Source organism: Pelobates fuscus, chromosome 12, assembly GCF_036172605.1.
Source record: "Pelobates fuscus isolate aPelFus1 chromosome 12, aPelFus1.pri, whole genome shotgun sequence".
Classification (NCBI taxonomy): domain Eukaryota; kingdom Metazoa; phylum Chordata; class Amphibia; order Anura; family Pelobatidae; genus Pelobates; species Pelobates fuscus.
Genome location: NC_086328.1, coordinates 92,936,704 through 92,951,280, shown reverse-complemented (window position 1 = coordinate 92,951,280; position 14,577 = coordinate 92,936,704). Strand labels below are relative to the sequence as shown.

The following is a 14,577-nucleotide window of genomic DNA, read 5'->3' as shown; positions in this document are numbered from 1 at the left end:
CACATGTGGAACGTCGTCATCCAACTTGCAAGGAAAACCAAGGTTAATTAATCTGGTAGGAAGAAAAAATATTTCTCTTGAAGGACATAGCCAGTTTGCTTCTCTGAAATATGTTGCTGAGAAAAAAAAACAATTGGAGAACACACCTAGAGCAGCAGCAATATATCGTCATCCAATTACTTGTAATGTAGCTGGCGATACCAAGCAAGCTAACGATAGATCGCGGTTGCTTTGAGCAAGAAATAAAGCAGTAATGTCAGAAGTGGGATTCGAACCCACGCCTCCAGAGGAGACTGCGACCTGAACGCAGCGCCTTAGACCGCTCGGCCATCCTGACTGGCTTGTGCTTGACCGGCAAGTGAGCGCCGGCTATCGCAGACAGCTTGGAGAGCGACAAATGGAACTTCTGTCATATCCTACTTTAGTCCCTCAGCTCTACTAACAAGGAAGGCATCCGAATAGCTATGTCTTTTTAGTCCATAGTGTAGAATTTAGAAGATCTGCATTTTTCTCTTGCACGTCTTGAAAGAAAACACATGAATGCGTCTTTTTTGTATGAGATTAGTAATTGAGAGGCAATGAGCTCGAAAAGTCGGTTTTCCTCTTCAAAATCCACTTGATGAAAGACAAAGATAAGCAAGGAGGTAGCTGGCATCTCTTGATGCGCACAGTTCAAAACTTAGCGTTTCAAATAAAAATGACCGCCGATAGCAGAAACCAAACACTGGCCGCCACAGAGGCGTACAACCTGAACGTAGCCTTAAAACCACCGTGCCGGACAGGTCAATCCATAGATATTTTCAGGACAGTGAGGTTTGTTTAATAAGTGGCGCATATGGGCATTCCAAAGGCTGAATTGCAATATCTTCAGCATGTTGTGAATATATGTATCTAGGAGATAATTTAAATTCAACAGAATGTATCCCAGTGGATTGATTCCAACATTCCAACTTGTGATGCGTTGACTCCTGGCTAAGTTACCTCTGTAATTATCAGATGCATGGAACATTCAAGCTTGAGTTCTATTTTCCAAAATAAAAATGGAAAGTGTTCCTTCCTCTGTGAGATTGGTTAGCAGGTGGCAAGTGTCTTTTAATAAAAGTTTTTTTTTTCAATCAATCCGTAGACTTTTCCAAGACAGTGAGGTTTGTTTAATGAATGGCTAATACTCCTGATGGTGGAATTGCAATGTTTTCAACATGTTGTGAATATAGGTAACTTGGAGAATAGATTAAAATAGAATTGTGGTAGAAATTGAGTAGTTATGTATGGAACAAAGCACTTTTCACTGGTTAATAAATAGATGCCTGTATTTCATTGTGAATAAATAGATGCCTGTATTTCATTGTGCACATCCACAGTTTACCACGGAAAAGTAGAAAGCTAAAAGAAAATGTGATTGACTTGGAAAGAGTGTGATGTGGGAGTCTAAGAGGCCCCTGTGAGATTTGAACTCACGACCCCTGGTTTACAAGACCAGTGCTCTAACCCCTGAACTAGGGAGCCCTGATTTAAGCTTGTTTGGGGGGGTGTCAAAACTCCACATGTGGAACGTCGTCATCCAACTTGCAAGGAAAACCAAGGTTAATTAATCTGGTAGGAAGAAAAAATATTTCTCTTGAAGGACATAGCCAGTTTGCTTCTCTGAAATATGTTGCTGAGAAAAAAAACAATTGGAGAACACACCTAGAGCAGCAGCAATATATCGTCATCCAATTACTTGTAATGTAGCTGGCGATACCAAGCAAGCTAACGATAGATCGCGGTTGCTTTGAGCAAGAAATAAAGCAGTAATGTCAGAAGTGGGATTCGAACCCACGTCTCCAGAGGAGACTGACGACCTGAATTCAGCACCTTAGACCGCTCGGCCATCCTGACTGGCTTGTGCTTTACTGGCAAGTGAGCGCCGGCTATCGCAGACAGCTTGGAGAGCGACAATTGGAACTTCTGTCATATCCTACTTTAGTCCCGCAGCTCTACTAACAAGGAAGGCAGCCCAATAGCTATGTCTTTTTAGTCCATAGTGTAGAATTTAGAAGATCTGCATTTTTCTCTTGCACATCTTGAAAGAAAACACATGAATGCGTCTTTTTTGTATGAGATTAGTAATTGAGAGGCAATGAGCACGAAAAGTCGGTTTTCCTCTTCAAAATCCACTTGATGAAAGACAAAGATAAGCAAGGAGGTAGCTGGCATCTCTTGATGCGCACAGTTCAAAACTTAGCGTTTCAAATAAAAATGACCGCCGATAGCAGAAACCAAACACTGGCCGCCACAGAGGCGTACAACCCGAACGTAGCCTTAAAACCACCGTGCCGGACAGGTCAATCCATAGATATTTTCAGGACAGTGAGGTTTGTTTAATAAGTGGCGCATATGGGCATTCCAAAGGCTGAATTGCAATATCTTCAGCATGTTGTGAATATATGTATCTAGGAGATAATTGAAATTCAACAGAATGTATCCCAGTGGATTGATTCCAACATTCCAACTTGTAATGCGTTGACTCCTGGCTAAGTTACCTCTGTAATTATCAGATGCATGGAACATTCAAGCTTGAGTTCTATTTTCCAAAATAAAAATGGAAAGTGTTCCTTCCTCTGTGAGATTGGTTAGCAGGTGGCAAGTGTCTTTTAACAAAAGTTTTTTTTTTCAATCAATCCGTAGACTTTTCCAAGACAGTGAGGTTTGTTTAATGAATGGCTAATACTCCTGATGGTGGAATTGCAATGTTTTCAACATGTTGTGAATATAGGTAACTTGGAGAATAGATTAAAATAGAATTGTGGTAGAAATTGAGTAGTTATGTATGGAACAAAGCACTTTTCACTGGTTAATAAATAGATGCCTGTATTTCATTGTGAATAAATAGATGCCTGTATTTCATTGTGCACATCCACAGTTTACCACGGAAAAGTAGAAAGCTAAAAGAAAATGTGATTGACTTGGAAAGAGTGTGATGTGGGAGTCTAAGAGGCCCCTGTGAGATTTGAACTCATGACCCCTGGTTTACAAGACCAGTGCTCTAACCCCTGAGCTAGGGAGCCCTGATTTAAGCTTGTTTGGGGGGGTGTCAAAACTCCACATGTGGAACGTCGTCATCCAACTTGCAAGGAAAACCAAGGTTAATTAATCTGGTAGGAAGAAAAAATATTTCTCTTGAAGGACATAGCCAGTTTGCTTCTCTGAAATATGTTGCTGAGAAAAAAAAACAATTGGAGAACACACCTAGAGCAGCAGCAATATATCGTCATCCAATTACTTGTAATGTAGCTGGCGATACCAAGCAAGCTAACGATAGATCGCGGTTGCTTTGAGCAAGAAATAAAGCAGTAATGTCAGAAGTGGGATTAGAACCCACGCCTCCAGAGGAGACTGCGACCTGAACGCAGCGCCTTAGACCGCTCGGCCATCCTGACTGGCTTGTGCTTGACCGGCAAGTGAGCGCCGGCTATCGCAGACAGCTTGGAGAGCGACAAATGGAACTTCTGTCATATCCTACTTTAGTCCCTCAGCTCTACTAACAAGGAAGGCATCCGAATAGCTATGTCTTTTTAGTCCATAGTGTAGAATTTAGAAGATCTGCATTTTTCTCTTGCACGTCTTGAAAGAAAACACATGAATGCGTCTTTTTTGTATGAGATTAGTAATTGAGAGGCAATGAGCTCGAAAAGTCGGTTTTCCTCTTCAAAATCCACTTGATGAAAGACAAAGATAAGCAAGGAGGTAGCTGGCATCTCTTGATGCGCACAGTTCAAAACTTAGCGTTTCAAATAAAAATGACCGCCGATAGCAGAAACCAAACACTGGCCGCCACAGAGGCGTACAACCTGAACGTAGCCTTAAAACCACCGTGCCGGACAGGTCAATCCATAGATATTTTCAGGACAGTGAGGTTTGTTTAATAAGTGGCGCATATGGGCATTCCAAAGGCTGAATTGCAATATCTTCAGCATGTTGTGAATATATGTATCTAGGAGATAATTTAAATTCAACAGAATGTATCCCAGTGGATTGATTCCAACATTCCAACTTGTGATGCGTTGACTCCTGGCTAAGTTACCTCTGTAATTATCAGATGCATGGAACATTCAAGCTTGAGTTCTATTTTCCAAAATAAAAATGGAAAGTGTTCCTTCCTCTGTGAGATTGGTTAGCAGGTGGCAAGTGTCTTTTAATAAAAGTTTTTTTTTTCAATCAATCCGTAGACTTTTCCAAGACAGTGAGGTTTGTTTAATGAATGGCTAATACTCCTGATGGTGGAATTGCAATGTTTTCAACATGTTGTGAATATAGGTAACTTGGAGAATAGATTAAAATAGAATTGTGGTAGAAATTGAGTAGTTATGTATGGAACAAAGCACTTTTCACTGGTTAATAAATAGATGCCTGTATTTCATTGTGAATAAATAGATGCCTGTATTTCATTGTGCACATCCACAGTTTACCACGGAAAAGTAGAAAGCTAAAAGAAAATGTGATTGACTTGGAAAGAGTGTGATGTGGGAGTCTAAGAGGCCCCTGTGAGATTTGAACTCATGACCCCTGGTTTACAAGACCAGTGCTCTAACCCCTGAGCTAGGGAGCCCTGATTTAAGCTTGTTTGGGGGGGTGTCAAAACTCCACATGTGGAACGTCGTCATCCAACTTGCAAGGAAAACCAAGGTTAATTAATCTGGTAGGAAGAAAAAATATTTCTCTTGAAGGACATAGCCAGTTTGCTTCTCTGAAATATGTTGCTGAGAAAAAAAAACAATTGGAGAACACACCTAGAGCAGCAGCAATATATCGTCATCCAATTACTTGTAATGTAGCTGGCGATACCAAGCAAGCTAACGATAGATCGCGGTTGCTTTGAGCAAGAAATAAAGCAGTAATGTCAGAAGTGGGATTCGAACCCACGCCTCCAGAGGAGACTGCGACCTGAACGCAGCGCCTTAGACCGCTCGGCCATCCTGACTGGCTTGCGCTTGACCGTCAAGTGAGCGCCGGCTATCGCAGACAGCTTGGAGAGCGACAATTGGAACTTCTGTCATATCCTACTTTAGTCCCGCAGCTCTACTAACAAGGAAGGCAGCCCAATAGCTATGTCTTTTTAGTCCATAGTGTAGAATTTAGAAGATCTGCATTTTTCTCTTGCACATCTTGAAAGAAAACACATGAATGCGTCTTTTTTGTATGAGATTAGTAATTGAGAGGCAATGAGCACGAAAAGTCGGTTTTCCTCTTCAAAATCCACTTGATGAAAGACAAAGATAAGCAAGGAGGTAGCTGGCATCTCTTGATGCGCACAGTTCAAAACTTAGCGTTTCAAATAAAAATGACCGCCGATAGCAGAAACCAAACACTGGCCGCCACAGAGGCGTACAACCTGAACGTAGCCTTAAAACCACCGTGCCGGACAGGTCAATCCATAGATATTTTCAGGACAGTGAGGTTTGTTTAATAAGTGGCGCATATGGGCATTCCAAAGGCTGAATTGCAATATCTTCAGCATGTTGTGAATATATGTATCTAGGAGATTATTGAAATTCAACAGAATGTATCCCAGTGGATTGATTCCAACATTCCAACTTGTGATGCGTTGACTCCTGGCTAAGTTACCTCTGTAATTATCAGATGCATGGAACATTCAAGCTTGAGTTCTATTTTCCAAAATAAAAATGGAAAGTGTTCCTTCCTCTGTGAGATTGGTTAGCAGGTGGCAAGTGTCTTTTAACAAAAGTTTTTTTTTTCAATCAATCCGTAGACTTTTCCAAGACAGTGAGGTTTGTTTAATGAATGGCTAATACTCCTGATGGTGGAATTGCAATGTTTTCAACATGTTGTGAATATAGGTAACTTGGAGAATAGATTAAAATAGAATTGTGGTAGAAATTGAGTAGTTATGTATGGAACAAAGCACTTTTCACTGGTTAATAAATAGATGCCTGTATTTCATTGTGAATAAATAGATGCCTGTATTTCATTGTGCACATCCACAGTTTACCACGGAAAAGTAGAAAGCTAAAAGAAAATGTGATTGACTTGGAAAGAGTGTGATGTGGGAGTCTAAGAGGCCCCTGTGAGATTTGAACTCATGACCCCTGGTTTACAAGACCAGTGCTCTAACCCCTGAGCTAGGGAGCCCTGATTTAAGCTTGTTTGGGGGGGTGTCAAAACTCCACATGTGGAACGTCGTCATCCAACTTGCAAGGAAAACCAAGGTTAATTAATCTGGTAGGAAGAAAAAATATTTCTCTTGAAGGACATAGCCAGTTTGCTTCTCTGAAATATGTTGCTGAGAAAAAAAAACAATTGGAGAACACACCTAGAGCAGCAGCAATATATCGTCATCCAATTACTTGTAATGTAGCTGGCGATACCAAGCAAGCTAACGATAGATCGCGGTTGCTTTGAGCAAGAAATAAAGCAGTAATGTCAGAAGTGGGATTAGAACCCACGCCTCCAGAGGAGACTGCGACCTGAACGCAGCGCCTTAGACCGCTCGGCCATCCTGACTGGCTTGTGCTTGACCGGCAAGTGAGCGCCGGCTATCGCAGACAGCTTGGAGAGCGACAAATGGAACTTCTGTCATATCCTACTTTAGTCCCTCAGCTCTACTAACAAGGAAGGCATCCGAATAGCTATGTCTTTTTAGTCCATAGTGTAGAATTTAGAAGATCTGCATTTTTCTCTTGCACGTCTTGAAAGAAAACACATGAATGCGTCTTTTTTGTATGAGATTAGTAATTGAGAGGCAATGAGCTCGAAAAGTCGGTTTTCCTCTTCAAAATCCACTTGATGAAAGACAAAGATAAGCAAGGAGGTAGCTGGCATCTCTTGATGCGCACAGTTCAAAACTTAGCGTTTCAAATAAAAATGACCGCCGATAGCAGAAACCAAACACTGGCCGCCACAGAGGCGTACAACCTGAACGTAGCCTTAAAACCACCGTGCCGGACAGGTCAATCCATAGATATTTTCAGGACAGTGAGGTTTGTTTAATAAGTGGCGCATATGGGCATTCCAAAGGCTGAATTGCAATATCTTCAGCATGTTGTGAATATATGTATCTAGGAGATAATTTAAATTCAACAGAATGTATCCCAGTGGATTGATTCCAACATTCCAACTTGTGATGCGTTGACTCCTGGCTAAGTTACCTCTGTAATTATCAGATGCATGGAACATTCAAGCTTGAGTTCTATTTTCCAAAATAAAAATGGAAAGTGTTCCTTCCTCTGTGAGATTGGTTAGCAGGTGGCAAGTGTCTTTTAATAAAAGTTTTTTTTTTCAATCAATCCGTAGACTTTTCCAAGACAGTGAGGTTTGTTTAATGAATGGCTAATACTCCTGATGGTGGAATTGCAATGTTTTCAACATGTTGTGAATATAGGTAACTTGGAGAATAGATTAAAATAGAATTGTGGTAGAAATTGAGTAGTTATGTATGGAACAAAGCACTTTTCACTGGTTAATAAATAGATGCCTGTATTTCATTGTGAATAAATAGATGCCTGTATTTCATTGTGCACATCCACAGTTTACCACGGAAAAGTAGAAAGCTAAAAGAAAATGTGATTGACTTGGAAAGAGTGTGATGTGGGAGTCTAAGAGGCCCCTGTGAGATTTGAACTCATGACCCCTGGTTTACAAGACCAGTGCTCTAACCCCTGAGCTAGGGAGCCCTGATTTAAGCTTGTTTGGGGGGGTGTCAAAACTCCACATGTGGAACGTCGTCATCCAACTTGCAAGGAAAACCAAGGTTAATTAATCTGGTAGGAAGAAAAAATATTTCTCTTGAAGGACATAGCCAGTTTGCTTCTCTGAAATATGTTGCTGAGAAAAAAAAACAATTGGAGAACACACCTAGAGCAGCAGCAATATATCGTCATCCAATTACTTGTAATGTAGCTGGCGATACCAAGCAAGCTAACGATAGATCGCGGTTGCTTTGAGCAAGAAATAAAGCAGTAATGTCAGAAGTGGGATTCGAACCCACGCCTCCAGAGGAGACTGCGACCTGAACGCAGCGCCTTAGACCGCTCGGCCATCCTGACTGGCTTGTGCTTGACCGGCAAGTGAGCGCCGGCTATCGCAGACAGCTTGGAGAGCGACAAATGGAACTTCTGTCATATCCTACTTTAGTCCCTCAGCTCTACTAACAAGGAAGGCATCCGAATAGCTATGTCTTTTTAGTCCATAGTGTAGAATTTAGAAGATCTGCATTTTTCTCTTGCACGTCTTGAAAGAAAACACATGAATGCGTCTTTTTTGTATGAGATTAGTAATTGAGAGGCAATGAGCTCGAAAAGTCGGTTTTCCTCTTCAAAATCCACTTGATGAAAGACAAAGATAAGCAAGGAGGTAGCTGGCATCTCTTGATGCGCACAGTTCAAAACTTAGCGTTTCAAATAAAAATGACCGCCGATAGCAGAAACCAAACACTGGCCGCCACAGAGGCGTACAACCTGAACGTAGCCTTAAAACCACCGTGCCGGACAGGTCAATCCATAGATATTTTCAGGACAGTGAGGTTTGTTTAATAAGTGGCGCATATGGGCATTCCAAAGGCTGAATTGCAATATCTTCAGCATGTTGTGAATATATGTATCTAGGAGATAATTTAAATTCAACAGAATGTATCCCAGTGGATTGATTCCAACATTCCAACTTGTGATGCGTTGACTCCTGGCTAAGTTACCTCTGTAATTATCAGATGCATGGAACATTCAAGCTTGAGTTCTATTTTCCAAAATAAAAATGGAAAGTGTTCCTTCCTCTGTGAGATTGGTTAGCAGGTGGCAAGTGTCTTTTAATAAAAGTTTTTTTTTTCAATCAATCCGTAGACTTTTCCAAGACAGTGAGGTTTGTTTAATGAATGGCTAATACTCCTGATGGTGGAATTGCAATGTTTTCAACATGTTGTGAATATAGGTAACTTGGAGAATAGATTAAAATAGAATTGTGGTAGAAATTGAGTAGTTATGTATGGAACAAAGCACTTTTCACTGGTTAATAAATAGATGCCTGTATTTCATTGTGAATAAATAGATGCCTGTATTTCATTGTGCACATCCACAGTTTACCACGGAAAAGTAGAAAGCTAAAAGAAAATGTGATTGACTTGGAAAGAGTGTGATGTGGGAGTCTAAGAGGCCCCTGTGAGATTTGAACTCACGACCCCTGGTTTACAAGACCAGTGCTCTAACCCCTGAACTAGGGAGCCCTGATTTAAGCTTGTTTGGGGGGGTGTCAAAACTCCACATGTGGAACGTCGTCATCCAACTTGCAAGGAAAACCAAGGTTAATTAATCTGGTAGGAAGAAAAAATATTTCTCTTGAAGGACATAGCCAGTTTGCTTCTCTGAAATATGTTGCTGAGAAAAAAAACAATTGGAGAACACACCTAGAGCAGCAGCAATATATCGTCATCCAATTACTTGTAATGTAGCTGGCGATACCAAGCAAGCTAACGATAGATCGCGGTTGCTTTGAGCAAGAAATAAAGCAGTAATGTCAGAAGTGGGATTAGAACCCACGCCTCCAGAGGAGACTGCGACCTGAACGCAGCGCCTTAGACCGCTCGGCCATCCTGACTGGCTTGTGCTTGACCGGCAAGTGAGCGCCGGCTATCGCAGACAGCTTGGAGAGCGACAAATGGAACTTCTGTCATATCCTACTTTAGTCCCTCAGCTCTACTAACAAGGAAGGCATCCGAATAGCTATGTCTTTTTAGTCCATAGTGTAGAATTTAGAAGATCTGCATTTTTCTCTTGCACGTCTTGAAAGAAAACACATGAATGCGTCTTTTTTGTATGAGATTAGTAATTGAGAGGCAATGAGCTCGAAAAGTCGGTTTTCCTCTTCAAAATCCACTTGATGAAAGACAAAGATAAGCAAGGAGGTAGCTGGCATCTCTTGATGCGCACAGTTCAAAACTTAGCGTTTCAAATAAAAATGACCGCCGATAGCAGAAACCAAACACTGGCCGCCACAGAGGCGTACAACCTGAACGTAGCCTTAAAACCACCGTGCCGGACAGGTCAATCCATAGATATTTTCAGGACAGTGAGGTTTGTTTAATAAGTGGCGCATATGGGCATTCCAAAGGCTGAATTGCAATATCTTCAGCATGTTGTGAATATATGTATCTAGGAGATAATTTAAATTCAACAGAATGTATCCCAGTGGATTGATTCCAACATTCCAACTTGTGATGCGTTGACTCCTGGCTAAGTTACCTCTGTAATTATCAGATGCATGGAACATTCAAGCTTGAGTTCTATTTTCCAAAATAAAAATGGAAAGTGTTCCTTCCTCTGTGAGATTGGTTAGCAGGTGGCAAGTGTCTTTTAATAAAAGTTTTTTTTTTCAATCAATCCGTAGACTTTTCCAAGACAGTGAGGTTTGTTTAATGAATGGCTAATACTCCTGATGGTGGAATTGCAATGTTTTCAACATGTTGTGAATATAGGTAACTTGGAGAATAGATTAAAATAGAATTGTGGTAGAAATTGAGTAGTTATGTATGGAACAAAGCACTTTTCACTGGTTAATAAATAGATGCCTGTATTTCATTGTGAATAAATAGATGCCTGTATTTCATTGTGCACATCCACAGTTTACCACGGAAAAGTAGAAAGCTAAAAGAAAATGTGATTGACTTGGAAAGAGTGTGATGTGGGAGTCTAAGAGGCCCCTGTGAGATTTGAACTCATGACCCCTGGTTTACAAGACCAGTGCTCTAACCCCTGAGCTAGGGAGCCCTGATTTAAGCTTGTTTGGGGGGGTGTCAAAACTCCACATGTGGAACGTCGTCATCCAACTTGCAAGGAAAACCAAGGTTAATTAATCTGGTAGGAAGAAAAAATATTTCTCTTGAAGGACATAGCCAGTTTGCTTCTCTGAAATATGTTGCTGAGAAAAAAAAACAATTGGAGAACACACCTAGAGCAGCAGCAATATATCGTCATCCAATTACTTGTAATGTAGCTGGCGATACCAAGCAAGCTAACGATAGATCGCGGTTGCTTTGAGCAAGAAATAAAGCAGTAATGTCAGAAGTGGGATTCGAACCCACGCCTCCAGAGGAGACTGCGACCTGAACGCAGCGCCTTAGACCGCTCGGCCATCCTGACTGGCTTGTGCTTGACCGGCAAGTGAGCGCCGGCTATCGCAGACAGCTTGGAGAGCGACAAATGGAACTTCTGTCATATCCTACTTTAGTCCCTCAGCTCTACTAACAAGGAAGGCATCCGAATAGCTATGTCTTTTTAGTCCATAGTGTAGAATTTAGAAGATCTGCATTTTTCTCTTGCACGTCTTGAAAGAAAACACATGAATGCGTCTTTTTTGTATGAGATTAGTAATTGAGAGGCAATGAGCTCGAAAAGTCGGTTTTCCTCTTCAAAATCCACTTGATGAAAGACAAAGATAAGCAAGGAGGTAGCTGGCATCTCTTGATGCGCACAGTTCAAAACTTAGCGTTTCAAATAAAAATGACCGCCGATAGCAGAAACCAAACACTGGCCGCCACAGAGGCGTACAACCTGAACGTAGCCTTAAAACCACCGTGCCGGACAGGTCAATCCATAGATATTTTCAGGACAGTGAGGTTTGTTTAATAAGTGGCGCATATGGGCATTCCAAAGGCTGAATTGCAATATCTTCAGCATGTTGTGAATATATGTATCTAGGAGATAATTTAAATTCAACAGAATGTATCCCAGTGGATTGATTCCAACATTCCAACTTGTGATGCGTTGACTCATGGCTAAGTTACCTCTGTAATTATCAGATGCATGGAACATTCAAGCTTGAGTTCTATTTTCCAAAATAAAAATGGAAAGTGTTCCTTCCTCTGTGAGATTGGTTAGCAGGTGGCAAGTGTCTTTTAATAAAAGTTTTTTTTTTCAATCAATCCGTAGACTTTTCCAAGACAGTGAGGTTTGTTTAATGAATGGCTAATACTCCTGATGGTGGAATTGCAATGTTTTCAACATGTTGTGAATATAGGTAACTTGGAGAATAGATTAAAATAGAATTGTGGTAGAAATTGAGTAGTTATGTATGGAACAAAGCACTTTTCACTGGTTAATAAATAGATGCCTGTATTTCATTGTGAATAAATAGATGCCTGTATTTCATTGTGCACATCCACAGTTTACCACGGAAAAGTAGAAAGCTAAAAGAAAATGTGATTGACTTGGAAAGAGTGTGATGTGGGAGTCTAAGAGGCCCCTGTGAGATTTGAACTCACGACCCCTGGTTTACAAGACCAGTGCTCTAACCCCTGAACTAGGGAGCCCTGATTTAAGCTTGTTTGGGGGGGTGTCAAAACTCCACATGTGGAACGTCGTCATCCAACTTGCAAGGAAAACCAAGGTTAATTAATCTGGTAGGAAGAAAAAATATTTCTCTTGAAGGACATAGCCAGTTTGCTTCTCTGAAATATGTTGCTGAGAAAAAAAACAATTGGAGAACACACCTAGAGCAGCAGCAATATATCGTCATCCAATTACTTGTAATGTAGCTGGCGATACCAAGCAAGCTAACGATAGATCGCGGTTGCTTTGAGCAAGAAATAAAGCAGTAATGTCAGAAGTGGGATTCGAACCCACGTCTCCAGAGGAGACTGACGACCTGAATTCAGCACCTTAGACCGCTCGGCCATCCTGACTGGCTTGTGCTTTACTGGCAAGTGAGCGCCGGCTATCGCAGACAGCTTGGAGAGCGACAATTGGAACTTCTGTCATATCCTACTTTAGTCCCGCAGCTCTACTAACAAGGAAGGCAGCCCAATAGCTATGTCTTTTTAGTCCATAGTGTAGAATTTAGAAGATCTGCATTTTTCTCTTGCACATCTTGAAAGAAAACACATGAATGCGTCTTTTTTGTATGAGATTAGTAATTGAGAGGCAATGAGCACGAAAAGTCGGTTTTCCTCTTCAAAATCCACTTGATGAAAGACAAAGATAAGCAAGGAGGTAGCTGGCATCTCTTGATGCGCACAGTTCAAAACTTAGCGTTTCAAATAAAAATGACCGCCGATAGCAGAAACCAAACACTGGCCGCCACAGAGGCGTACAACCCGAACGTAGCCTTAAAACCACCGTGCCGGACAGGTCAATCCATAGATATTTTCAGGACAGTGAGGTTTGTTTAATAAGTGGCGCATATGGGCATTCCAAAGGCTGAATTGCAATATCTTCAGCATGTTGTGAATATATGTATCTAGGAGATAATTGAAATTCAACAGAATGTATCCCAGTGGATTGATTCCAACATTCCAACTTGTAATGCGTTGACTCCTGGCTAAGTTACCTCTGTAATTATCAGATGCATGGAACATTCAAGCTTGAGTTCTATTTTCCAAAATAAAAATGGAAAGTGTTCCTTCCTCTGTGAGATTGGTTAGCAGGTGGCAAGTGTCTTTTAACAAAAGTTTTTTTTTTCAATCAATCCGTAGACTTTTCCAAGACAGTGAGGTTTGTTTAATGAATGGCTAATACTCCTGATGGTGGAATTGCAATGTTTTCAACATGTTGTGAATATAGGTAACTTGGAGAATAGATTAAAATAGAATTGTGGTAGAAATTGAGTAGTTATGTATGGAACAAAGCACTTTTCACTGGTTAATAAATAGATGCCTGTATTTCATTGTGAATAAATAGATGCCTGCATTTCATTGTGCACATCCACAGTTTACCACGGAAAAGTAGAAAGCTAAAAGAAAATGTGATTGACTTGGAAAGAGTGTGATGTGGGAGTCTAAGAGGCCCCTGTGAGATTTGAACTCACGACCCCTGGTTTACAAGACCAGTGCTCTAACCACTGAGCTATGGAGCCCTGATTTAAACTTGTTTGGGGGGGTGTCAAAACTCCACATGTGGAACGTCGTCATCCAACTTGCAAGGAAAACCAAGGTTAATTAATCTGGTAGGAAGAAAAAATATTTCTCTTGAAGGACATAGCCAGTTTGCTTCTCTGAAATATGTTGCTGAGAAAAAAAACAATTGGAGAACACACCTAGAGCAGCAGCAATATATCGTCATCCAATTACTTGTAATGTAGCTGGCGATACCAAGCAAGCTAACGATAGATCGCGGTTGCTTTGAGCAAGAAATAAAGCAGTAATGTCAGAAGTGGGATTCGAACCCACGCCTCCAGAGGAGACTGCGACCTGAACGCAGCGCCTTAGACCGCTCGGCCATCCTGACTGGCTTGTGCTTGACCGGCAAGTGAGCGCCGGCTATCGCAGACAGCTTGGAGAGCGACAAATGGAACTTCTGTCATATCCTACTTTAGTCCCTCAGCTCTACTAACAAGGAAGGCAGCCGAATAGCTATGTCTTTTTAGTCCATAGTGTAGAATTTAGAAGATCTGCATTTTTCTCTTGCACGTCTTGAAAGAAAACACATGAATGCGTCTTTTTTGTATGAGATTAGTAATTGAGAGGCAATGAGCACGAAAAGTCAGTTTTCCTCTTCAAAATCCACTTGATGAAAGACAAAGATAAGCAAGGAGGTAGCTGGCATCTCTTGATGCGCACAGTTCAAAACTTAGCGTTTCAAATAAAAATGACCGCCGATA

At 41.1% G+C, this 14,577-nt stretch overlaps 14 non-coding genes across 14 annotated transcripts; all 14 read right to left on the bottom strand.

Moving 5' to 3' along the window:
• Positions 1 to 254: 254 nt before the first annotated feature.
• Positions 255 to 337, bottom strand: TRNAL-CAG (transfer RNA leucine (anticodon CAG)). The gene has a single exon. It is a non-coding gene; the product is annotated as a tRNA-Leu (tRNA).
• A 1,096-nt stretch (positions 338 to 1,433) lies between these two features.
• On the bottom strand, positions 1,434 to 1,506 carry TRNAT-UGU (transfer RNA threonine (anticodon UGU)). The gene has a single exon. It is a non-coding gene; the product is annotated as a tRNA-Thr (tRNA).
• A 1,468-nt stretch (positions 1,507 to 2,974) lies between these two features.
• Positions 2,975 to 3,047, bottom strand: TRNAT-UGU (transfer RNA threonine (anticodon UGU)). Its single transcript has one exon. It is a non-coding gene; the product is annotated as a tRNA-Thr (tRNA).
• Positions 3,048 to 4,515: 1,468 nt separating this feature from the next.
• On the bottom strand, positions 4,516 to 4,588 carry TRNAT-UGU (transfer RNA threonine (anticodon UGU)). Its single transcript has one exon. It is a non-coding gene; the product is annotated as a tRNA-Thr (tRNA).
• Positions 4,589 to 4,877: 289 nt separating this feature from the next.
• On the bottom strand, positions 4,878 to 4,960 carry TRNAL-CAG (transfer RNA leucine (anticodon CAG)). Its single transcript has one exon. It is a non-coding gene; the product is annotated as a tRNA-Leu (tRNA).
• Positions 4,961 to 6,056: 1,096 nt separating this feature from the next.
• Positions 6,057 to 6,129, bottom strand: TRNAT-UGU (transfer RNA threonine (anticodon UGU)). Its single transcript has one exon. It is a non-coding gene; the product is annotated as a tRNA-Thr (tRNA).
• Positions 6,130 to 7,597: 1,468 nt separating this feature from the next.
• Positions 7,598 to 7,670, bottom strand: TRNAT-UGU (transfer RNA threonine (anticodon UGU)). Its single transcript has one exon. It is a non-coding gene; the product is annotated as a tRNA-Thr (tRNA).
• Positions 7,671 to 7,959: 289 nt separating this feature from the next.
• TRNAL-CAG (transfer RNA leucine (anticodon CAG)) lies at positions 7,960 to 8,042 on the bottom strand. Its single transcript has one exon. It is a non-coding gene; the product is annotated as a tRNA-Leu (tRNA).
• A 1,096-nt stretch (positions 8,043 to 9,138) lies between these two features.
• On the bottom strand, positions 9,139 to 9,211 carry TRNAT-UGU (transfer RNA threonine (anticodon UGU)). The gene has a single exon. It is a non-coding gene; the product is annotated as a tRNA-Thr (tRNA).
• Positions 9,212 to 10,678: 1,467 nt separating this feature from the next.
• TRNAT-UGU (transfer RNA threonine (anticodon UGU)) lies at positions 10,679 to 10,751 on the bottom strand. The gene has a single exon. It is a non-coding gene; the product is annotated as a tRNA-Thr (tRNA).
• A 289-nt stretch (positions 10,752 to 11,040) lies between these two features.
• TRNAL-CAG (transfer RNA leucine (anticodon CAG)) lies at positions 11,041 to 11,123 on the bottom strand. Its single transcript has one exon. It is a non-coding gene; the product is annotated as a tRNA-Leu (tRNA).
• Positions 11,124 to 12,219: 1,096 nt separating this feature from the next.
• Positions 12,220 to 12,292, bottom strand: TRNAT-UGU (transfer RNA threonine (anticodon UGU)). Its single transcript has one exon. It is a non-coding gene; the product is annotated as a tRNA-Thr (tRNA).
• A 1,468-nt stretch (positions 12,293 to 13,760) lies between these two features.
• On the bottom strand, positions 13,761 to 13,833 carry TRNAT-UGU (transfer RNA threonine (anticodon UGU)). The gene has a single exon. It is a non-coding gene; the product is annotated as a tRNA-Thr (tRNA).
• Positions 13,834 to 14,121: 288 nt separating this feature from the next.
• Positions 14,122 to 14,204, bottom strand: TRNAL-CAG (transfer RNA leucine (anticodon CAG)). Its single transcript has one exon. It is a non-coding gene; the product is annotated as a tRNA-Leu (tRNA).
• Positions 14,205 to 14,577: the final 373 nt, after the last annotated feature.